The sequence below is a fragment of the Pleurodeles waltl genome, chromosome 10, assembly GCF_031143425.1.
Source record: "Pleurodeles waltl isolate 20211129_DDA chromosome 10, aPleWal1.hap1.20221129, whole genome shotgun sequence".
Taxonomy (NCBI): Eukaryota; Metazoa; Chordata; class Amphibia; order Caudata; family Salamandridae; genus Pleurodeles; species Pleurodeles waltl.
This window is the reverse complement of record NC_090449.1, coordinates 161,516,610-161,541,738: the sequence shown is the minus strand read 5'-3', so window position 1 is coordinate 161,541,738 and position 25,129 is coordinate 161,516,610. Positions and strand designations below refer to the sequence as shown.

General features: G+C 42.9%; 1 protein-coding gene across 2 annotated transcripts in view; it reads left to right on the top strand.

The window, feature by feature from the left end:
- The window catches only part of GRAP (GRB2 related adaptor protein), a 338,914-nt gene that overhangs the window by 238,321 nt on the left and 75,464 nt on the right, over positions 1 to 25,129 (top strand). The window lies entirely within an intron of this gene.

The following is a 25,129-nucleotide window of genomic DNA, read 5'->3' as shown; positions in this document are numbered from 1 at the left end:
CTGCAGCCCATAGGGATCTCCTGGAACCCCAATACCCTGGGTACCTCAGTACCATATACTAGGGAATTATAAGGGTGTTCCAGTAAGCCAATGTAAATTGGTAAAAATGGTCACTACCCTGTTAGTGACAATTTGGAAAGAAATGAGAGAGCATAACCACTGAGGTTCTGATTAGCAGAGCCTCAGTGAGACAGTTAGTCACTACACAGGTAACACATTCAGGCACACTTATGAGCACTGGGGCCCTGGGTTACCAGGGTCCCAGGGACACATACAACTAAAACAACATATATACAGTGAAAAAATGGGGGTAACATGCCAGGCAAGATGGTACTTTCCTACACAACCCCCCCGCCAAACGAAGGACAATAAGACTAGCCATGACCTGATGAGTCTTCATTGTCTAAGTGGAAATATCTGGAGAGTCCATCTGCATTGGAGTGGCTACTCCCAGGTCTATGTTCCACTGTATAGTCCATTCCCTGTAGGGATATGGACCACCTCAACAATTTAGGATTTTCACCTTTCATTTGTTTTAGCCAAAGTAGAGGTTTGTGGTCTGTCTGAACAATGAAGTGAGTGCCAAACAGGTATGGCCTCAACTTCTTCAGAGCCCAGACCACAGCAAAGGCCTCCCTCTCAATGGCAGACCAACGCTTTTCTCTAGGGGTCAACCTCCTACTAATAAAAGCAACAGGTTGATCCTGGCCCTCAGAATTAAGTTGTGATAGGACTGCCCCTACTCCTAATTCAGATGCATCAGTTTGGACATAGAATTTTTTAGAGTAACAAGGGCTTTTCAGGACAGGTGCAGAGCACATCGCCTGCTTCAGCTCCTCAAAAGCTTTCTGACAGTTTGCTGTCCATAATACCTTTTTAGGCATTTTTTTGGAAGTGAGGTCATTAAGAGGGGCTGCAATGGAGCCATAGTTCTTAATGAACCTCCTGTAATACCCAGTGAGGCCTAGGAAGGCTCTTACCTGAGTCTGTGTAGTAGGGGGAACCCAATCAATAATTGTTTGGATTTTCCCCTGTAGTGGTGCAATCTGTTCCCCACCAACAAGGTGTCCCAGATAAACCACCTTACCCTGCCCTATCTGGCACTTTGAAGCCTTGATAGTGAGGCCTGCCTTTTGCAGGGCCTCCAAAACTTTCCATAGGTGGACCAGGTGATCATCCCAGCTGGAGCTAAAGACAGCTATATCGTCCAAATATGCTGCACTGAAAGCCTCCAGCCCTTGCAGGACTGTGTTCACCAACCTCTGAAAAGTGGCAGGTGCATTTTTCAAACCAAAAGGCATTACAGTAAACTGGTAATGTCCTCCAATGGTATAAAATGCAGTCTTAGGTTTAGCATCTTCTGACAATTTGATCTGCCAATACCCTGCAGTCAAGTCAAAAGTGCTTAGATACTTGGCAGATGCCAGTGTATCTATGAGCTCATCTGCCCTGGGTATAGGGTGAGCATCAGTTTTGGTTACCAAGTTGAGACCTCTATAGTCTACACAAAACCGCATTTCCTTCTTTCCATCTTTGGAATGGGGTTTTGGTACCAGTACCACAGGAGAAGCCCATGGACTATCAGAGTGCTCAACCACTCCTAGTTCTAACATTTTCTGGACCTCTTGCTTTATGCAGTCCCTGACATGGCCAGGCTGCCTATAGATCTTACTTTTGACAGGTAAACTGTCTCCAGTATCTATAGTGTGCTCACACCAAGAAGTGGTACCTGGCACAGTAGAGAAGAGTTCAGAGAATTGATCTAGGAGATTTATGCAATTGTCTTTCTGCTCAGCAGTAAGACAATCAGCCAAAACTACACCTTCCACAAGAGCATCTTGTTCTGTGGAAGAGAAGAGATCAGGTAGAGGATCACTGTCTTCTTCCTGTCCCTCATCAGTTGCCATGAGCAGGGTGAGATCAGCCCTGTTATAGTAGGGTTTCAGGCGGTTGACATGGAGCACCCTAAGGGGACTCCTGGCAGTGCCTAAGTCAACTAAATAGGTGACTTCTCCCTTCTTTTCAACAATTGTGTGGGGTCCACTCCATTTATCTTGGAGTGCTCTTGGGGCCACAGGCTCCAAGACCCACACTTTCTGCCCTGGTTGGTACTGAACCAAAACAGCCTTCTGATCATGCCATTGCTTCTGGAGCTCTTGGCTGGCCTGAAGGTTTTTACTGGTCTTTTTCATGTACTCAGCCATTCTTGATCTGAGGCCAAGTACATAATCCACAATATCCTGCTTAGGAGCTTTTAAAGGTTGTTCCCAACCCTCCTTTACAAGTGTGAGTGGACCCCTAACAGGGTGTCCAAAAAGAAGTTCAAAGGGGCTGAAGCCCACTCCTTTCTGGGGTACCTCCCTGTAGGCAAAAAGGAGGCATGGTAGAAGGATATCCCATCTCCTGCGGAGTTTTTCAGGGAGACTCATAATCATGCCTTTGAGAGTTTTATTAAATCTCTCCACCAGTCCATTTGTTTGTGGATGATAGGGTGTTGTGAACTTGTACGTTACACCACACTCCTTCCACATGGCCTTTAAGTATGCAGACATGAAATTGCTTCCCCTGTCTGATACTACTTCCTTTGGGAAGCCAACCCTGGAAAATATTCCCAGGAGGGCCTTTGCCACTGCAGGTGCTGTAGTGGTCCTTAAAGGAATAACTTCAGGATATCTTGTGGCATGGTCCACTACCACCAAGATAAACCTATTGCCTGAAGCAGTAGGAGGGTCAAGGGGGCCAACTATGTCAACCCCTACCCTTTCAAAGGGAACCCCAACCACAGGCAGTGGGATAAGGGGTGCCTTTGGGGTGCCACCTGTCTTGCCACTGGCTTGACAGGTTTCACAGGACTTACAAAATTCCTTTGTGTCCTCAGACATTCTAGGCCAATGAAACAGGGGACCAAGCCTGTCCCAAGTTTTCATTTGTCCTAGATGCCCAGCTAAGGGAATGTCATGTGCCAGTGTTAGGAGGAACTTTCTGTACTCCTGAGGAATCACTAATCTCCTGGCAGCTCCAGGTTTAGGATCCCTATGCTCAGTGTACAAGAGGTTGTCCTCCCAGTAAACTCTGTGAGAGTCACTGACATCCCCATTAGCCTGTTTGACAGCTTGCTGTCTGAGACCCTCTAATGTGGGACAGGTTTGCTGTGCCACACTCAGCTCCTCCCTGGCAGGCCCCCCTTCACCCAAAAGCTCAGCAGTGTCTGCTTCCAGCTCCTCTGGTGTAGGTTCTGCACAGGGAGGGAATTCTTCTTCCTCAGAAGTTGAATCCACTGTAGAGGGAGGGATAGTAGGAAGTGGTTTGCTTCTACTAGCCCTAGCTTTAGGGAGCACTTGGTCCATTGTTCCAGGATCCAAGCTTCCCTGTCCTTTTTGCTTTTTGACCTGAGCCCTTGTTAAAGCAAAAATATGCCCTGGGATGCCCAGCATTGCTGCATGGGCCTCCAACTCCACATCTGACCAAGCTGATGTCTCCAAATCATTCCCTAATAGACAGTCTACAGGTAAATCTGAAGCTACCACAACTTTCTTTGGACCAGTAACCCCCCCCCCAGTTGAGATTAACAACAGCCATGGGGTGGCTAAGTGTGTTGTTGTGAGCATCGGTTACTTGGTACTGGTGACCAAGTAGGTGTTGTTCAGGGTGGACCAGTTTCTCTATGACCATAGTCACACTGGCACCAGTGTCCCTGTAGGCCTGAACCTCAACACCATTTATTAGGGGTAGCTGCTTGTACTTATCCATATTAAGGGGACAAGCAACTAAGGTGGCTAAATCAATAGCCCCCTCAGAGACTAACACAGCCTCTGTGGCCTCCCTAACAAGGCCAACCCCAACTAAGTTACCAATAGTGAGCCCAGCTACTCCCTTGGATTGGCTATTAGTAGGTTTGCTCCCACCACCACTGCTATTAGTAGGGACACTAGGGGTAGCAGTAGGGGTTGTAGTGGTAGGAGCATTGGTGCTTTTCTTTGGACAACTGGGATCTGTTGTCCAATGGCCTTTTATTTTACATAAATAGCACCATGGTTTCTTTTCTTTGTTCTGATTAAAAGAGGATTTGGGCCCACCACCCCCACCAGAGTGTTTTTGTGGGCCTGATGAAGACTCATTTTTAGATTTGTCCCCACCCTTGTCAGAAGACTTACCATCCTTCTTTTTGTTGCCATCTTTGTCACCCCCTGTATGAACTTTTCTGTTCACCCTTGTTCTGACCCATTTGTCTGCCTTCTTTCCCAATTCTTGGGGAGAGGTCAGATCAGAGTCCACCAAGTACTGGTGCAACAAATCAGACACACAATTATTAAGAATATGCTCTCTCAGGCTCAAGTTATACAGGCTGTCATAATCAGTAACTTTACTGCCATGTAACCACCCCTCCAAGGCCTTCACTGAATGGTCAATGAAATCAACCCAGTCTTGTGAAGACTCCTTTTTGGTCTCTCTGAACTTTATCCTGTACTGTTCAGTGGTTAAGCCATAACCATCCAGGAGTGCATTCTTAAGAACTTGGAAATTATTAGCATCATTTTCTTTCACAGTAAGGAGCCTATCCCTACCTTTTCCACTAAATGATAGCCATAGGATAGCAGCCCACTGCCTTTGAGGGACATCCTGTACAACACAGGCCCTCTCAAGTGCAGCAAACCACTTGTTAATGTCATCCCCCTCCTTATAAGGGGGAACTATCTTATGCAGATTCCTGGAATCATGCTCTTTTGCAGGATGACTATGGGGAATACTGCTGCTGCCACCATGGGTATCTAAACCCAACTTCTGTCTTTCTTTCTCTAGTTCAAAAGACTGTCTATCCAAATCCAGCTGTTGCTTTTTAAGCTTCAGTCTGGTTTGTTCCACTCTCAACTTATTGAGTTCCCTCTCTAACATTCTGTCATCAGGGTTGGTGGGAGGGACATTCTTAGACACAGAAGAATGAACAGAAGGAGACCTGTCCCTTACAGAAGCCACCCTAACAGCTTGGCTAACAGAAACATCACTACCAGTATGGTGAGAATAAATACTTTTGCTATGATGTGAGACAACACTATTTGTATGGTGAGGCTCTCCATCATGACCAACTATGCTAGACTGTCTAGTAATGGGCAGGCTAGGAAGTTTCTTTCCTAAATCTTTTCCTGGGGGAGTCCCTGGATCAGATTGGGAACCATTTGCTACTTTTTCAACAGATGTGGCCCCTATGGCCTTATCTTGTTCTCTAAGCATGTTAAGCAATAATTCCAAAGAAGGATTCTTCCCTACACTCAAACCTCTCTCTATGCAGAGACTCCTTGCTCCTTTCCAGCTAAGGTGATCATATGCAAGTTTGGACAGATCAACATTTTGGCCTGTGCCAGACATTTTTAGAGAGAGTTAAAGTGATAGAAAAAGAGAAAAAAGTTTTCAGAACTTTTTACAAAGACAGAAAAAAACTTTGTAAACTTTTAAGAACTTTTTGAAAGTTTAGAAGTACTTTTCAGCACTTAGAAAAGAGTGAAAAGAGGAAATGCAAAACTTTTTGGCTATGTGTATATACACTGACCTTGTTTTGTATATTTTTCTCTTATGAAAAGTACAATGACAAGAGTGGTAAGTAGTCTCAAAGCACTTATCCCACCGCTGCACAACCAATGTAGGAGGCTGGACTGGCTTGTAGTGAGTACCAAGGGGTACTTGCACCTTGCACCAGGCCCAGTTATCCCTTATTAGTGTATAGGGTGTCTAGCAGCTTAGGCTGATAGATAATGGTAGCTTAGCAGAGCAGCTTAGGCTGAACTAGGAGACGTGTGAAGCTACTACAGTACCACTTAGAGTCATATGCACAATATCATAAGAAAACACAATACACAGTTATACTAAAAATAAAGGTACTTTATTTTTATGACAATATGCCAAAGTATCTTAGAGTGTACCCTCAGTGAGAGGATAGGAAATATACACAAGATATATATACACAATAGCAAAAATATGCAGTATAGTCTTAGAAAACAGTGCAAACAATGTATAGTTAGAATAGGATGCAATGGGGAAACATAGGGATAGGGGCAACACAAACCATATACTCCAAAAGTGGAATGCGAACCATGAATGGACCCCAAACCTATGTGACCTTGTAGAGGGTCGCTAGGACTATTAGAAAATAGTGAGAGTTAGAAAAATAACCCTCCCCAAGACCCTGAAAAGTGAGTGCAAAGTGCACTAAAGTTCCCCTAAGGACAAAGAAGTTGTGTTAGAGGAATAATGCAGGAAAGACACAAACCAACAATGCAACAACTGTGGATTTCCAATCTGGGGTACCTGTGGAACAAGGGGACCAAGTCCAAAAGTCACAAGCAAGTCGGAGATGGGCAGATGCCCAGGAAATGCCAGCTGCGGGTGCAAAGAAGCTTCTACTGGACAGAAGAAGCTGCGGTTTCTGCAGGAACGAAAAAGGCTAGAGACTTCCCCTTTGGTGGACGGATCCCTCTTGCCGTGGAGAGTCGTGCAGAAGTGTTTTCCCGCCGAAAGAACGCCAACAAGCCTTGCTAGCTGCAAATCGTGCAGTTAGCGTTTTTGGACGCTGCTGTGGCCCTGGAGGGACCAGGAGGTCGCAAATTGGACCAGGAGAGAGAGGAGACGTCGAGCAAGACAAAGAGCCCTCTCAGCAGCAGGTAGCACCCGGAGAAGTGCCAGAAACAGGCACTACGAGGATGCGTGAAACGGTGCTCACCCGAAGTCGCACAAATAAGTCCCACGTCGCCGGAGAACAACTTAGGAGGTCGTGCAATGCAGGTTAGAGTGCCGTGGACCCAGGCTGGACTGTGCACAAAGGATTTCCGCCGGAAGTGCACGGAGGCCGGAGTAGCTGCAAAAGTCGCGGTTCCCAGCAATGCAGCCCAGCGAGGTGAGGCAAGGACTTACCTCCACCAAACTTGGACTGAAGAGTCACTGGACTGTGGGGGCCACTTGGACAGAGTTGCTGGATTCGAGGGACTTCGCTCGTCGTGCTGAGAGGAGACCCAAGGGACCGGTAATGCAGCTTTTTGGTGCCTGCGGTTGCAGGGGGAAGATTCCGTCGACCCACTGGAGATTTCTTCGGAGCTTCTGGTGCAGAGAGGAGGCAGACTACCCCCACAGCATGCACAAACAGGAAAACAGTCGAGAAGGCGGCAGGATCAGCGTTACAGAGTTGCAGTAGTCGTCTTAGCTACTTTGTTGCAGTTTTGCATGCTTCCAGCGCGGTCAGCAGTCGATTCCTTATCAGAAGGTGAAGAGAGAGATGCAGAGGAACTCGGCTGAGCTCTTGCATTCGTTATCTAAAGTTTCCCCAGAGACAGAGACCCTAAATAGCCAGAAAAGAGGGTTTGGCTACCTAGGAGAGAGGATAGGCTAGCAACACCTGAAGGAGCCTATCACAAGGAGTCTCTGACGTCACCTGGTGGCACTGGCCACTCAGAGCAGTCCAGTGTGCCAGCAGCATCTCTGTTTCCAAGATGGCAGAGGTCTGGAGCACACTGGAGGAGCTCTGGACACCTCCCAGGGGAGGTGCAAGTCAGGGGAGTGGTCACTCCCCTTTCCTTTGTCCAGTTTCGCGCCAGAGCAGGGCTAAGGGGTCCCCTGAACCGGTGTAGACTGGCTTATGCAGAATTGGGCAACTCTGTGCCCAACAAAGCATTTCCAGAGGCTGGGGGAGGCTACTCCTCCCCTGCCTTCACACCATTTTCCAAAGGGAGAGGGTGTCACACCCTCTCTCAGAGGAAGTTCTTTGTTCTGCCATCCTGGGCCAGGCCTGGCTGGACCCCAGGAGGGCAGATGCCTGTCTGAGGGGTTGGCAGCAGCAGACGCTGCAGTGAAACCCCAGGAAGGGCAGTTTGGCAGTACCAGGGTCTGTGCTACAGACCACTGGGATCATGGGATTGTGCCAACTATGCCAGGATGGCATAGAGGGGGCAATTCCATGATCATAGACATGTTACATGGCCATATTCGGAGTTACCATTGTGAAGCTACATATAGGTAGTGACCTATATGTAGTGCACGCGTGTAATGGTGTCCCCGCACTCACAAAGTTCAGGGAATTGGCTCTGAACAATGTGGGGGCACCTTGGCTAGTGCCAGGGTGCCCTCACACTAAGTAACTTTGCACCTAACCTTTACCAGGTAAAGGTTAGACATATAGGTGACTTATAAGTTACTTAAGTGCAGTGTAAAATGGCTGTGAAATAACGTGGACGTTATTTCACTCAGGCTGCAGTGGCAGGCCTGTGTAAGAATTGTCAGAGTTCCCTATGGGTGGCAAAAGAAATGCTGCAGCCCATAGGGATCTCCTGGAATCCCAATACCCTGGGTACCTCAGTACCATATACTAGGGAATTATAAGGGTGTTCCAGTAAGCCAATGTAAATTGGTAAAAATGGTCACTAGCCTGTTAGTGACAATTTGGAAAGAAATGAGAGAGCATAACCACTGAGGTTCTGATTAGCAGAGCCTCAGTGAGACGGTTAGTCACTACACAGGTAACACATTCAGGCACACTTATGAGCACTGGGGCCCTGGGTTACCAGGGTCCCAGTGACACATACAACTAAAACAACATATATACAGTGAAAAAATGGGGGTAACATGCCAGGCAAGATGGTACTTTCCTACACTCCGTCACTTATTTTTGAGGGCCGGCACATATTTTTCAGCATCAGGCATTTACTGCAAGCAGAAGACACGAATGGGAAAGACAGAGGAAGAGAAAAATGGAAAAGCTTCACAAAGGGACAAAGCAGAAAACTGCGAGAGTGAGTTGAAGGGGCAGAGGGTGGCTGTAAATGAATTAAATAGGCCCAGGATTAGTCTGCCTCAGTATTCCATGTTTGCACATTTAATTGCAGCAGCCGCTTGTTTCAGAGGAGAGCTTTAGGTACCAGCACGTTTTCATTCACAGATTAAGCCCTGGCCCAGCCTTTCAGGGGGCCTTTGATAGAGCGAGCTCTGTTATACAGAGTTTAGCGGTGATGAGCTTGATTAATTCTTAAACAGATTGTTTTAAGTATTGTTTTCCTTTACTTTATTTTTAATGTGTGTGGTTTGTAAGATTCTATTAGAGATATTTAGCAGAGAAATGTTGAGTTTACGTTTAATCCATAAGAAAAACGCAAATGTTTCTTTTAGATCAAAACAGGACCTCCCATATGAGAAGTAGAAGGGTGTCACAGATGTTATTTGCAGTAATATTAGTGAGCTTCTGCTGTGTTACAATATTGAAACCATATGTCACTATCCCAGAATATTAGGTGTAAACACATTTAGGATTTGGATAAGTGTGCATGTGCACTGCCAGAGAATCATAAATTCTACGCAGTTCCGAACAGGGGTCCCCAAAGTATGTTTGGCACAGGCTTCCAAACCCTTAAGTTGCTCCAGATCATACAGGTGCAAAGCTTTATATGAAATGTGAGGCGGCCTGAGGAAAAGTCACAGCTGACTCTAAAAATGCACCAAAGTCTCTGAGATTCAGGACAAAACTCTTAGAGCTTCAGTAAATGGAGCTCAGGGTAGGAGTGGAAGGCATTGGCTAAGCCATACGTAGTACTCATTTTAGAGCTCTATGATGAAGTTATTTCAGCATCTGTGTCTTTCAGGTGCAGTGAAAAGATGAAAATAGCACTCTAAGACCCATAAATCTAGAGTCCATTTGTGGAATAGTTACAACAATCTTATACACGTTTGCCTCTTTGGATGCCCTTAGCAAGGTCAATGGGTCTTTTGACGCAACATGATGGGGTGGAAAAATAGTACAATCAAAACTTCAAAGAACAATTTAGAATTACAGTATGCTCCATTTGGCCATACAAGGGAAAGTCCAGACTGAATAAGTCAAAGGCTTTCATTACAGACTCAGACTCGAAGTTATGTAGACAATTCTCAAGACAAAGTTATAAAGATATAAAATCACCATGTGTTGACCAAGGCGTCAGAAAAAGTTTATGCAAACTAACATCAAAAGGGCTAAACATTCAATTACAGCGATGCACAACAATAGCAAAATCAATTGGTGCTTGGTGAATAACCGTTGTCAAATTCTTTTAAGCATGAAGACAATTTAAAAGTCATATAAGTCTAGCTCGGTGCTCGGTGAACAACAGTTGTCCAATTCTTTTAAGCATGAAAACAATTTAAAAGTCATTTATGTCTAGCTTGCTAAGACAAAATGGAAACCCTACAAATGAACAATTTTCAAGTTAACACATGCTGGGCTACATCACATGAGAGCAAAAAGAAAAAGAGGACAAAAAGAATTTTGAATAACAACATCAGGGGCAAAAGATAACTAACCAAGATTGGCAAAAAGTAAGTAAAAAGGGAAGGCATCAGCATTTCAGAAGCTCGGGTCAAAAGTCTTCTTCTCAGGTCTGGGGAAAACTTTAAGTCTTAGCAAAGCATTTGGAAAAGCGGGATACAGGCAGAAAAGTCTGTACCTCTCAGAGTCCAAGCAAAGCCAAATGAAGAATGCTGCTAATTCAACCGGAGAACGATAAATTAAAGTCCACAGTGATTGATGATTCGTCCATCAGCAGTGTGACATAAGTTGGAAGATTTCAGTATCCAATCAAAGTACATCATATGGCACTGAACTGCAACATAGGGACATATTCCCAAGACCATCATGGGAAAGGCATCCATCTTAGCTCATGTAAGGGTTGTAACACTTATATACAGTATAGTCCATTTCCAAAGTTCATTGATGTACCGGATTCAGGGTTACTTTCTCAGGTTCACTATGGGCAAAACAATAGGGCACCTATTTCCAGTCAGACTAGCATTTCATGGGAACGAAGTCTGAAAGAAAAGTGTGAGACAACAGTTTTTCCTTGCCTACGAGTCATTTGTTTCCAAGGCATATTCCTAGCAAATCAGTATGGCTAAACTACAGCTATTTAAATTAACAATAAACATTCATTTATATCAATTAGAGCACATATAACATTCAAAAATATAAATTAATTATTGATAAGCTTTGTCAGTGTTCATGTTGCAGTAAATTTTAAACAAAATAACTCTGTTAATACATTGTATTAGCTATTATGCAGTACCACGTTTTCAACATTTGCATGTAACATTTAAACATTTATTTTCAGAAAGTCATTATTGTTTTAGTGCACACTATTAGTTAACACGATAAAGAATCATGGAATTGAATTAATTGGTTATACATGACGTTTTAGGGCTATACCACATCACTCTAAATTTCGATCCTACAGTGACCGCACCTTAATATATGCTTTCAGTGTACCACTTTACAATTAATCTATTAGGACTTCAAATAACAAATGCAAAGTTGTCACATATAGATGACCTGTGACGTCAAAGGTAGCAATAAAATTTATGCTACATCACTGTCAACGCATGTCGTCACTATCCGCTCACCATCGTGAGCTAGGTCTTCAGCTCTGCGAGGGAGCCGGGCTATGTTGAAAACGTATTGTTGGAGCAGGTTATATGAAGAGCAACTCAGAGGCAGGCCTATAGTGAATCACTAAACTTTCCCAGTAAGGCGTTCCTTTGAAGGCCTTTGGAGCTGGTCCTCCTGTGTCAGTGACACTCATAAGAATAGTGACGTTTTCAAGGTCAAATGCCTTGTAGATTCAAACATATACAGATTGCTTTGAACTAAAATGCCATAATCCTAAACTGGTTCTAGAAAATATAAATATAAGCTGATGTTGATGTTTTTATAATAGGAGTATTAAAAGGAACTAACTTCACAGCTACCTTTTCCCCAATACATTTCCTCACTGTTGGCAATGACTTGGGGAGGACACCCGATAAAGGGAGGGCATGCTAGACAAACCAAAAGGTAGTCTAGGCATTTCAAGAGAAATGGTAGGGAGCCCAGTGATGGGGGAGGTTTGCTGATATGAAGATGGCAAGCCAGTGAGAGGTGGAGGAAGGAGGGGCAAGTTGTGGGTGTACTCAGGAAACGCATAAATAATAAGGGAAAATTACTAAAGTAGTACAGGATAATGTACTGTCAAGTAGCGCATTAACAGAAAGTCATAGGCCAGGCACGGGAAGGAAGGAATTAAGAATTTGAAGATATGGAATTCAGACAGATACATGGATGCATTCATTCAGCAGCAATCGCAGATAATCAAAGTGGCTGTTATTTAGTTTTTGTTTTTGTTGCTCAGGGTCTAAGTTGAAAAATAAGAGAAAATCAAAGTCATGGCTCCACGACTATTACATTTTGACGGGCCCAAAGTGTATATCAGTATAAATTGGAGCATTCAGTTGAGATCATCTTACCAAATTGTGGAGATATACTTGCCTGGACATGGAGGGATGCGATGGTGTCAGTTTCCAGAAGGGTGGAATTAGGCAGAACAAATGGGTTGCATGTATTGAACCATTTGAAGCAAAATGATTTAGCACAGCTGACGGCTTTGGACATCATAAACCAAAGGGATCAGGACTTGTTAGAGGTACAGAATAAGTCTCTGGAAACAAGGATTATATGGGCGACGTGACGTTCTTGTTGAACAGGGGTTAAAGGAGTTGTGCAAATCCTACAGTAAACAGCATGGAGTGCAAGGAAGTCAACATGGAGGTGACAGGGAATTGCAAGTTAAATTACTTAGAGAGGGTGGGAAATTATGACATTGAATCCACAAGCACCCTTCACTATTACAGCAGGGTACACTTTTATTTCAAAGTCCAGAGACATACCTGATGACACTGATTGAATGGTTAAAATCAGGTCAAAGGTGAAGGCATTTTCTAAAGGTAGAGGGAAAGAACATCTGCCAGGGGTTGCTCTGGTGGCAGAGAAATTCCTAAGAGTAGAAATTCCTGTTTAAACTGATTGTTAATTTCATTTGATTAAGTGAGAAGATACAGTATAAAGAACAATTGAGATACAACAGCCCTGGCTCAACTATAAACAGTCTTGTCGGTAGATGGATAAAGTTCTGGATGAGGAAGTATGAGATGCAGGTAAATCGACATGTTGGCAGAAAATCCTGGAAGAGGACCAGTACATCCCTAAAAGCGGAAAGGCACAAAACAGAGAATGATTTGAAATAGGGAAGGGGTGGGGCATGTTAACGGTGGAACGACTTATTGACAGGAGTGTGGTGACTTATAGACAGGGCCACTGGAATTACCTGGTAATGGAGGGCATCATTATGCAGCAAGAAAATACTTATTATGCAGCCGGGTGCAGCAAATTGTGTACCAGCATTATATCACTGTTTGATCTCTTAAACACATATTAAATCCATCTGGGAAAAAGTTTCTCTTCATTCATACCAGTTAAACACCTGGATTTAGTCTACAGGAACCTAACTGGGACCAGTTAACTTTTGCAAAAGGTTTGCAATGAGTAGCAACATAGGTGGATCATGATAGTAAGTTCAGGTATTTAGGGCAAGGATGTCATGTTGGGAGGTGCAAATCTCTCCAAATAAAGCAAATGTTTGTCAAACCTGGAAGTGTGTCTCGGAGGTTCAAGCAGAACTCACAAACTGTGCCGATATCCAACCTATCATATTGTGCTGTCAAACTGCTCACGTGACAAATGACAGGCCCTTGGCTTTTGCTATAGCTTGTTTTTGTCAAAGTTCTGTAATGTCAGCACTATTCTCATATTTCGTCTGGCGGTGTACCAAGAGGAGATTGTTCCCTTGCTAAACCGAGCAATTCCCGTGAACATGGCAGTGGGACATACATGACGCATGCTGTCTCTAGCCCATGCGAAGCCCAAGCTCTTTCCATCTGAATCTGTCGGAAACAAACAATGAAATATATACTATATACAATATAGAAACGTAATGGTAAGAAATAGTAAATCACAGCATATAAAAGCATGCAAACAGGAGAGCAAAAGTAGCAAACAAATCGAAATAATGAGGTCAGACAGGCGTTGTAATCATGCTCATGAGCAGAAAAATGATTAGCATCGTGAAGCTGGCCTGGAGCATGTAATCGACCCAGCAGGCATCAGCACAATCAGACTTTATTAGCAATCCAATTATGGAGGGCGTGGGCATCATGCAGCTTGGATGAGTGTGGTGCTTGTGTTTCATGTCTACATTAAGTCGTAAACAACCTCCTTCAATTGACCTTACTGACACTTTGTGTTTTAACAAGGAGTGTGTGCTAGGACTACTGTAAGACAGTAGTAGGGGCGTTGTTCCTTTTTTCTGGAAAGTATGTTAATTTGACAAGAACTAGAACCACTGAAAAGCAGTGTATGGAAATTGCAAATGTTAGTGGGATGGGATTGGCAGTGGGTCTTAGGTGGAGTGGGGTTTGGTGGCGGGATGAGTCGCTGAGTACTGGGAGGTGGGGTCAAGAAAGTAGTGAGCTCTTGGATTCTAGTTTCACACTCCTGATTTTGGGTTTCATACATGCTCAGGTCAAAGTTGGGTGCACTGAAAGGATGACCTCACCCCTTAAGAACTTTCAGAACGTTGTACGTGCCTGTGACTGCATTGTCTAAATTGAAGTGTAAACTCTAGTAATATGTCATGCTCCTTTACTCATTGGTCAGCGCAATTTGATAGGTACTAATTCCACAATTAGAGATTTGGTACTGAAGGCCAGCCTCTGCCTTTGTTGCACAAACAGCCTATCACACAATGTGCTAACTGGGAGAAATAGAATAACTCAAAATTAATCTGCATAGGCAAAACGCAAATGCTAATGTACAAGAATTAGATTAAACAGTCTGGGACACGGTGTCCTGCTCTTGTGTTGTTTATTATCACTGTTGAATGTGGGTAGTGGCCATGACGTATGACAGGCAAATCATAATTTGAGTTTTGATATCATGATGTCCCTCCCTCAATAGTGGTAATATTACATTCTGTGCTTTTTCATATATAGTTAACGCCATGACAAATTTTCATGTACATTTTTTTAAGAAGATTAACCAAAACAAGGAAGCAAGGACGTAAACTTGTGCACTACAGTTAAATCTCACCAAAGAGGCCTCTCGATTATAAGGAAAGTTGGGTCCATGTGTAAAATAATTGTAATATTCAGTAGATGATACAATAGGCAGTGATATTTTCATGTCGATTTATCTCTCTAATGGTAATAAACTAGAATATGACCTTTGCAGTATTATAATAAGTGTGTGAATGTGCAGTCATTAGTACAGTTGCTCTACATAATATCAATGTGTTAGCAGTGCCATGGTGTGTGTGTGTAGCTGTGTGTGTGAATATATATATTGGGATTTGCCAAATTGAAGAAAGAAAGACCTACGTAAAAGAGCTTCATCCTTGTGATTTTGTGACAAGTTTTAACCTAGATGCGCTCTTGTTGTTCTGAATCATAGAAAGTAATGATGGATTTGTTTGGTTGTGGGCACTATAAATACACTATCTAGGCACTGAGACATTATGGCCCAGTTAAAGGCAAACATCAAAACGCGTTGTCCACTTTTTTCCATGGTTGTTGATTTGATATAAACACTCAGATGAAATAATTGTGACTGCTGTGCCATTCCTCCTTTCGTGCTTCGATGCAGAGGCTGGAATCTTGGTGGGAGTCTTTGTTTGAAAAAATAATAATAATGAATATAAGATATATATATATAGATAGATAGATAGATCCACACACGCACTAGGGGTGGGCGGAATTAGCAGAATTTGACTAAGTGGAATTCACCGAATTACATAAAAACGCCACAAGGTTCACCGGAGGTCCTCCAACAGGCTGAAATAGGTACGTTGTGTTGTTCAGGGTGTGATTTTGTACCAAGAGCGCGTTCCACACTGACAAATCAGCTTAATCAGCACCATGCAGCGCAGTGAAAGGCGCAACTACTCAAGTTGATTTTGCTGCTGCTAAAGTTGATTTTTTACTCGAGAATCAGCCTTCTGACCGCAAACGAAAGCAACCACCCAAGATCGTCTGTATTGGAAAAATCTCTTCAGATGTCCTGTTCGACCAAAAATAGCACAAGACTATTTTGTAGTGTCATGCGAGAAAAAATTCTGCCATGCAGCAATGGGCAGAATTTTGCCAGAACTCTGCATTGCAAGCGTAATGGAGAGGTAGCAAAATTCCACCAATTCTGCTAGCAGAAAAGCCCATCCCTAACACACACACACACACACCCACACACTTACACACACACATACATATATATAACTTAGTTACAGTCGCCACTAGGTAGTTATTATAGTTAGGATCTAGTTTATATAGGAAAAGAATTTTTTGACTCACCTATATCTTTGGCGCCCGTTGATGAATCAATGTTCCAAAAACAATTGATGCTCACTTCATCTGTAGTCTGGAAAGTTTTGGGTGAACCGTCAATGGAGGACAGAGAAAAAGGAGGGGGTCCCAAAACATATTTTCCCCATTTTAACTCCCATAGGGATTTTGAACACAACTACAGCCTGAACCGCTGGATGGAGTTACACCAAATTTGGAAGAAAGGTAGTGCTTGGGCCAGAAAATTCCTCTATTGTTATTTAGTGTAAATCTGTTCAGTAGTTTTTGAGATATGAAAAGAACCCCAAATTTGTATATGTAAGGACGCAGATCATCAGAGGATCCGACAGTCTTCCTAATAAAATCTGATTGGCTGCCAACACATCAACCAGGAAGTGTTAGCAGCGATCTTGGGACTTGGCTTCAGCCGAGTCCCTGAAATAAAGATTGAAAAAAAAGAAAAGGGGGCTGGGTAGACCCCTTCACTCTGCTGCTGGAGTCTCAGAGGGACCCCAAAAGGGCAAAAAAGTTTTTTTTAAAATATTCCCTGAAAATCATAGTGGATCCGTGACTCTGGCGAAAATTGAAGAAACATGATTGTGCGAATCTCCTTTTAATGACTGCATGGTTCTCTGCTGTAGGAGCCAATGTGAGAGTGCAGCAGTGCTGGGACACGTGGATATGTGTTTTGAGGCATTAAAAGGAGGCCCACCATTACTTACAATGGACATCAGTGGACATTGCAGGATTAGAATCAACATTTTTGACGCTAGTCCTGGAATGCTCCAAACTAGCGTCAAAGATCTTGATGCTAGTTTCCCTAACTAGCACCATGGCCCCCATATCTTAGATATAGCGCACACATGGGGGCACTAAGGGGTGCAAAAAAAGTGGTGCTGCACTGGGTGCAGCGTCACGTTTCTTAAATCTGGCCCTGTGCCTCTTGTCCCTGAGCCATGTAACGCAGGGACGTGCAGGGTCTTCAGACTGTCACCAGTATTGATTTACAACTGCTGAAGTTGGCTTGCCAAGGCATGTTCTTTTAAATTTTAGCACTTACTGTGAATGGAATCACATCTAGGCACTTCAGAGATCTTCAGGTTTGGCTTAGCTCTTGGCGAAAGGGGAGTTTGAGGGTCCTGTGGCCTTTGGTCCTGTGGCCTTCTGGTCTTAGCAGCAGACATAGCCTTGTAACCTGGTCATCATAAGGTGTACAACCTGCGCAGAAAGGAAAGTTGAGAGGGTTTATTAATTTGCAGGTTTATGAAACCTAAACATTGTCACCTAGAGGTAACTTTCACATGCTGCTCACATCATGGCATGATTCATACTCTATGCTTTCATTGCTTGGCCTCTGCTGACTTTCTAAGTAGGATCAGCACCTGGATACCCTCATGGGTGGCAAATAGCGCTCTACAAATCTAGTGGTTGATGCATTGTTAAACATATGGTACAAATATATAAATTCATTCATCTATATATAAATACATACATAGAAACACGCACTTCTCACATCAATACACAAATATAAGTCAACAACACACATGTATACACACACACACTAAAACCCACACATATACACATAAAGTATATACACAATACATTATCTGGTTTCAAATATCCCACCTGGCTCAATCTTTCAAATAGGTATTGATTTTCCTTTGAAAGAAGTGACAGAAGTATTCATACACAAGCTTTAGAAATGCAGTTGCGGCCAAAACGAGGATTGGCTCAGTACGGGAAAGGTAAATAAATGTACTACAAATTGGGTAGATATAATGCTGTGACTTAAGTGGCATCGATTTCCCAATCCCAAGGACTGGCAGTGGTATATGCGGTTAGACTATTTCTGACACATGGATGGTGACAGGCTGCCAAAGGTGGGATCCAGAGTGCCCAGTTATATGAGGTCCCATCTTCTCATTGATTGAACATCTGGGGTCAGCAACATGGTTGCTGATTCACAAAAGTAAGAATATCTTAATTCCAAATTTCTCCATCCCTCTTATTCTGTTCTTCATCCCCCCAGTGGCCCTCTTCACTAGCCCAAAGTGTTTCATGTGGCAGTCTGATTTCTCATCAACCTCTATATCTCCTACTCCTCATCCAATGTAACCGCTGGCATTTTACTCTTCTACCTCTCTCTCATTGAAGCTGTTGTCTTCCACTCCTCTTCTTCATGTACCTGTATGACTTATTCACCATTTAGTCTGTCTCTCATCTACAACCTTGTCTGTCTCTCTCCTTCTTCATGTGTGTCTCTTTTCTGCCTCTTTGCCAGGATTGGAGTCCTAAAACTCGTTTTCCCCTGGCAATTTTTCATAGGGATGTAAAACACTACTACAGCCCTAACTGCTGAATGGAATTACACCAATTTGACAGAAAGCTAGCTCTTGGTCCAGAAAGATCTCTTTTTGTGAGACATTCGCGTACAACCACTCACACATTCAGTCACCAACCAAACAGACACTCACACGAACACTCATTCACCCATACAGACACTCACACAGCCACCTACACACAGATTGTGGCCCTCAGGTGACATATTTCACAACAGTGTCACTCATCATTAGTACGGAAAGAACAGTAATTTAACTTATGCAGTACCTTAGTATCTATCTTTAACTCTCAGAAACATTTTACAAACACTTAAGCACACTGGATGATGTAATCAGTGATGTCTCTTACCATGTCATGAGTGATGTAAAATGTGAGGTCATTGTGGGTGCGAAAGTTATAATAAGCTCTGATAACTATAACTGCTGAATTTCAATGGTTTTGTACGAGTGAAATCTTAGCCTAACTATGACGTCCCTGTAACCTTTGTTTTTTTAGTGAATGTATATATATATAAATATATATATATATATATATATATATACACACACACACACACATATAAATTCAATTAAAAAACAAAGGTTACTGAGACTTTATAGATAGGTTCTGAATTTACTCTGCTGTTGAGCAAAATTGAGCAGTTATAGTTATGGTTAAGAAAACTCGCTCCCTAAGGTAACTATAACTTGTGCTTGGTGGATCATCCTGAAACTTTCAAGACAGCAGTTGAATCGACTGTCATATTAGTTTTGAAGATTTTGTGAAGATTCATCAAACGGAGCCAAAGTTATTGGCAAAACAAAAAATGCATTTCCTATGGAAACTGGATCCTAACTATAACTACCTACTTGCAACCGATAGGAGAAAGAAAGTGTGTCCCGGCACTATGTAAATATATGAGAGAGGACAAGTAGATATGCAGGAAGCCCAGTGAAGTAGACTTATTGGGAAAAAGGAAAGGGAGAGGCGGGTAGCCAAGGTAGAGTACACTTAGGCCAGTGGGAGGGATCCACCCACCCACCTTGGCACTAGTAATAGCTGAACACATGGACTTCAGTATGCCCACGATGGATAGATCAAGTACAGGAGTTTGAAAGAATAGCCACAGTCATGGGGAGAGATGTTGTAAACATGTCTCTGGAATACACAGCTTTTGTAAAAATAATGTATAAGTAGTAGAAATAGAGAAAGAGATCAGTAGTGTCTGTGGCCATTTGTTGGTAGCTCGTTATATGTATTTTTAATTTACACTGTGATTATGGTTGTTTTGCACTACATCTCACCGAAGACTGGAGAGTGTGGGAGCATATATATAGGCAAAACAAAAGATGCACTTGCTTACCATGATCAAGACTGCGATAGTCGAAACGCGTTGGTGGTGATGATGGGTTGTTTTGGAATATAATAAAGAATCATACGAAGTCTTTTGGAGTGCTGCACTTTGTTTTTGGGGAAATATATATATATATATATATATATATATATATATATATATATATATATATATATATATATATATATATATATAAAAAGTGGGGGTCCCAAAATGCGTTATCCCCCATAGGGTTTTCCATTGGGATTTTAGACACAACTACTGCCCAAACTGCTAGACAGATTAGCTCTTGGTCCAGAAAGCACCCTTTTTGTGATGTGGTGTAAATCCATTCAGTAGTTTTTGTGATATTGAAGGAAAAACAAAATTTTATATCTAGAGGCGCAAGACCCTTAATGAATCCGACCTATCTTGTGCATAGATCTGATTGGCTGCCAACACTTCAACCAGCAATTGTTGACTTCCATTTTGGGACTCTGACTCAGCCAAATCCCAAACAAAAAGATAAAAAAAGAAAAAGGGGCTGGGTAGAAATACCCTGACCCCCTAGCTCTGGTGGTGTGGTCTCCAAAGGACCGCATCATGTGCAAAAATGAATTTTTTAAATTTTTCACAGAAAATCGCAGCGGATCCATCAATCCACCCAAAACAATAAATAAAAAACAAGCACGTTCTCCCGCGTTTGTTTACACTTTAGTCCCCGGGTGGGCTTGGCTCCGGGGGACATTCAGGGTTTGAAAAAATTCTTTTGAGAACCTGTTAGAACCCTGGTAACCACCACCTCCCCAGGACTTAATTAGAGAGGGGCATGTGGACCCTTCAGGCCCGGGGGTACAACCACCTCCCCAGGGCCTGTTTTAACATTAATAGTGGGAGGGGGCCTTAACATATGTGGTTCTGAGGACCACCTTTGCAAAGTAAAGGTGAGAGGGCAGCACAGCCCCCTTGCAGAGCCATTAACGGCCCTGGGGACTGCCACCCCCCAGGGCCAGCTCCTGGGATCTCCAGAGGTGCTCACCCTCAGGAGATAGCAGTTTCCTTTTTCTTGGCTGGACCACCAAGCAAGAGCAAACACCAACTCTGCTCCCACCCGAGCGAGAGCAAGAAAACCGCTCTCACTTGCTGGGAGCGGAGTTTTCATCTATTTACCTGCCTGCTGTCAAGTGAGCAGGAAAACAGATAAAATGATTGCTCCTGCACACAGGGCACTCCATATTTATTAGTTCCCTGCATGCAGGAGCAGAGAGCCGGCAGGGACAGCGGAGGTCTTGATGCTCCCCCCACAGTCCCTGGTGCATTATTACACCCTGTGTTGGAGGCAATCTGTTCTATAGTGATGTGACGAGTAAGATATTTCCTCCGATCCTCTCTTGGTGAGAGAAGAGTTCATCCTTTTGATTACTTAGCATATGCCAATCTGCAAAACTACCTCGAAGGTCCGTCCATTTGGCCCACAACCATATACGTTAGTTGTATGCAACCGTATTCAAGCCTGTTTCCAGCTTGATGGCTAGTTTACCAAAAGGCCCCCGAGAGTTCGAGATTCAGAGAAATATGACCTCAACTCTTTGTGGTGTGACCCTCTTCTCTATACAAGTTTTCCTGTTGGTACAGATTTCAATATGAAGATGCTTAAGGCACAATCACATTGTGAAAAATACATCACTTATGGTTAATGGAGACATTACCTTCAGGTCACTCATGCAGCGGTAGTGTGGAATTTGCACATTACATTTAGCCAATGAATCAGAACTTAGTATTTAGTCAGTAGAAAATGCTCCAGATAGGTAGACATTTTGTGCCAGACAGTGGACTCTTTTTGGTTAAATAAACAGGTGAAGATCCATTCTGACACTGATGCTTATTTCACAGAAATGATACATCAACGGGAAGCACTTACATATATAAATATAGCAGGTGCCCCAGTTGAAGCTCTGCATCTGAAAAGGACAAATCATCCCAATCTCTTGAACTCATCTAAGGCCAAGCAAGGGTGTTTTCTCTGCATGTGGGACTGAATGCATGGAGGGGGTTGGCGCCTGGTTAAGATTCATAGTGATGTAAGAGAACATAAAAACTTAAATATAATACATCATGATCTTAAATCCAATTCCTTTTGTATAATTTTAAACTCACCAATAAACATTACAAACACCAATAAGACTACCAGACAAAGTACTAATGTCAACCAAAACCTCAATAGAGAAGCCAAAAAAAAACAATAAAAAAGGGTACGTCATGGTAGTGCTTGGCAAGATCCTCCTTAATTTCAGTCCACTGTTTCCACCTCTTTGGTGTGCCTGTATGTGTTTAAGGGTGTAAAAAGGTCCTTCAAAAAGCCATTTCTGTCTTGCAATTGGATATTTCTTATCACAGTACTTAAAGGGACTGATATACTGTAAAATTCAGGTCCTAATTTCTTGGTGCTCCTCCCAATGTATAAATATCCCCAAGTACTTTCAGGGGCATAAATGATATATTTGGCATTTAACGTAAATCTTTCTCTTACTTCAACCTCTCGACCTTACAGTGTTTTAAAGTATTTCTTATTTTTTTCCAAATTTACGTACTTTACAGAAGTTGCATTTGACAAACCCATTACCATCTTTTTCCAACCAATAGATTGTCCTGTCATTCAGTTTGAAACATCTGTTAGTGGGAATATTACCAAGATTACGGTCCGTCTAAAAGTTATACTGGGATTGGAACTCACAAACCCCCTTAGGTGCTCTTACATAATAATTGATGCCAATTTTTCCATAAAATCTTCTGGATAATTGGTTGTGCCATATTTTATTCAATGAAGAATTGATATTTTCTACCTTCCTGAGTTTTTTTTAAATGTTATCTCTTGCAATTAGTCCACCATCGTAATACAATAAAGATTCACTGTTTTCAGATCTGACTCTATCTTTGGCACCATTCAAAACCTCATTTGGATGTCATCAAGCTTCGAACCTTTCTTTCATTACTTGTACTCCACTGTCAAACTCATCATCTGTAGAACACAGATTCTCCTAGCTCCGTGAAACTGACCATATGGTATACTCCATTTAACATTTTTTGGGTGCCCACTATTAGCATGTAAAATGGAATTAGCGCTGTAATTATCTTTGTACTGTAGTGTGCAGCTTGCTATCTATGACATAGTGATTAACATCTAACATAGTCTTTACTGGAACATTCCATTCATCTAATATTGAAATAATTAGCATTGGGATTTTATACGTATTGTCTGAGGGGGACTTTATCTCCATCAAACAATATGATAAGGCTATCAGCGAACCTAATCCAAACAATCACATGTTCCATAAAGTGCCATTCTCGTTAGCCCCGGCCACCTTCTTGTCTTCCTTCCCGTAAATAGGTTTGCATATGTGGACGTAACGTGTCTCTTAAGGTACACCTTGTTGTTTAATTGGAACACAATGTGAGCTAAACAATATATCGTAGCATATACATAATAATTCGATTCCAAAAATGTTAGTGATCTTGTATATATGTGTGTGTGTGCATGTGAGAGAAAGGCTGTAAAGCCGAAACGCGCTGTTGGCATCATGGTAATAAATATTTTTCACCATGAGTAGGGCCTTGTATTTATTTAGATTTGTTGAATTACATGATTATGCTTCCCACAACATTTTTACGGCATCCGTGCCTTAGTGATCGGCAAAGCATGTGGAGAAAGAGACAACATGTGTGTGTGTGTGAGTGTGTGTATTTGTGTGTGTGTGCGTGTGTGTGTGTGTGTGTGTATTACCTGGAGGCGGTCGCCAATAGGTAGTTATAGTTAGGTCTGCTTTTACCTAGAAAGTATGTTTTTTGGTTTGCTAATAACTTTGGCCTGTTTGACAAATCTTCACAAAACTTTCCAAAAAAAACATTCATCCACCTCAGCTCCTTCCTCAAACGTTTCAGGATCATCTGTCAAGCAGGGGCTGAGAAAAAAAGGGAGTAAAATCCCCATGTATTTTCCATAGACTTTTTTAGGAAGCGCTATGACAAAAACTGCTGAACGGAATTACAATGAGTTCAGCAGGAAGCTAGATCTTGGTCACAGCTTGTGTGTTTTGCTATCTGGATGGTTGGGCTCGCAAGTTGCTCCCACAGGAGTCAAACACCTGCAAGAGCAATCAATCTACCAGCAACATGAGCAAAATTTTGCTGGCAACCATTACAGGACTCTGGGATTAGGTCTCTGTCCCAAAGATAGAAAACAATAAAGCTCTATGGAGGCAGGGTAGGCCTACTGCGACCCCCTAGGCCCCACATGGGGACCAAGAGGACCCCTCCCCTTCCTGGGGCCAAAAAGTTTTAAAAACTGCAAAAAAATCAGTAATCCCACAAGACTCTTGTGGGATTACTGAAAACAAAATGGCAGCCAGGCAACATTTATTATATGTATGCACCGGGGAGCCTACCTCCAGGCTGATTTCTCAAAGGGGGGCTTCGTGGCCCCCCTCTTCCAGTCTCCAAAGCCCAGCCCACCCCTGGGCCCAATTTAGCTTGTATAGGGAGGAAATTTGTGAACCCCACCTCTCCCTGACTCCAGAGGCCCGGGAAGCCCATCCCCAAGGCCATAAATCACTTTATATAGGGAGGGTCCATGTGCCCCCACCCCCCCCCCCCAAGCATCAGAACATTTTGGGGAGCCTACCCCTCAGGGGCGATGACTTTAAGTGAGGGAGGCTGCATGCTCCCCTCCCTGGGACATTAATTGCCCCGGAATCCCTTTCTCCAGGGTCGACTCAGTCAGCCTAACCCTTTTGGTTAGCTAGCAGCGCCTCACCAAAACCCAAGAGTAGAGGTGATTTGTGGCAGCCTGACACCTGACACTCTAAGACTTCTCAGGGAAGTCGTGGTGGAGCAGATCTTACCCCTTTCTCTCAGTTATACAAGTCTCATATATGCCAAAAGACAGACAGAAACAGGATTATGGTTCCCTATGCAACAAGGCAAAATCGTGATTATTAGGCTAATGAAACACAATGCTATTATTTAGATGACTAGAAAGGTGAAACATAAAGAGTGCCACCATACTGTTACAATATTGAATTGAAAAAAAACTCTGCTGGCACTGCAAAAATTCCCCATTAGAGCAATAGCAGTGTTAACCCTAATCTACCCATCTAGTCACTGGAAGGAAACCCAATCCCCATACCTGTACGATAGGTAGAAAAGAGATCTGTTGGTCCGCTCGGAGTCCTCCCACATGACTTGACAATACATAGTTTCTGTGTAAGGTAGACATTGTAC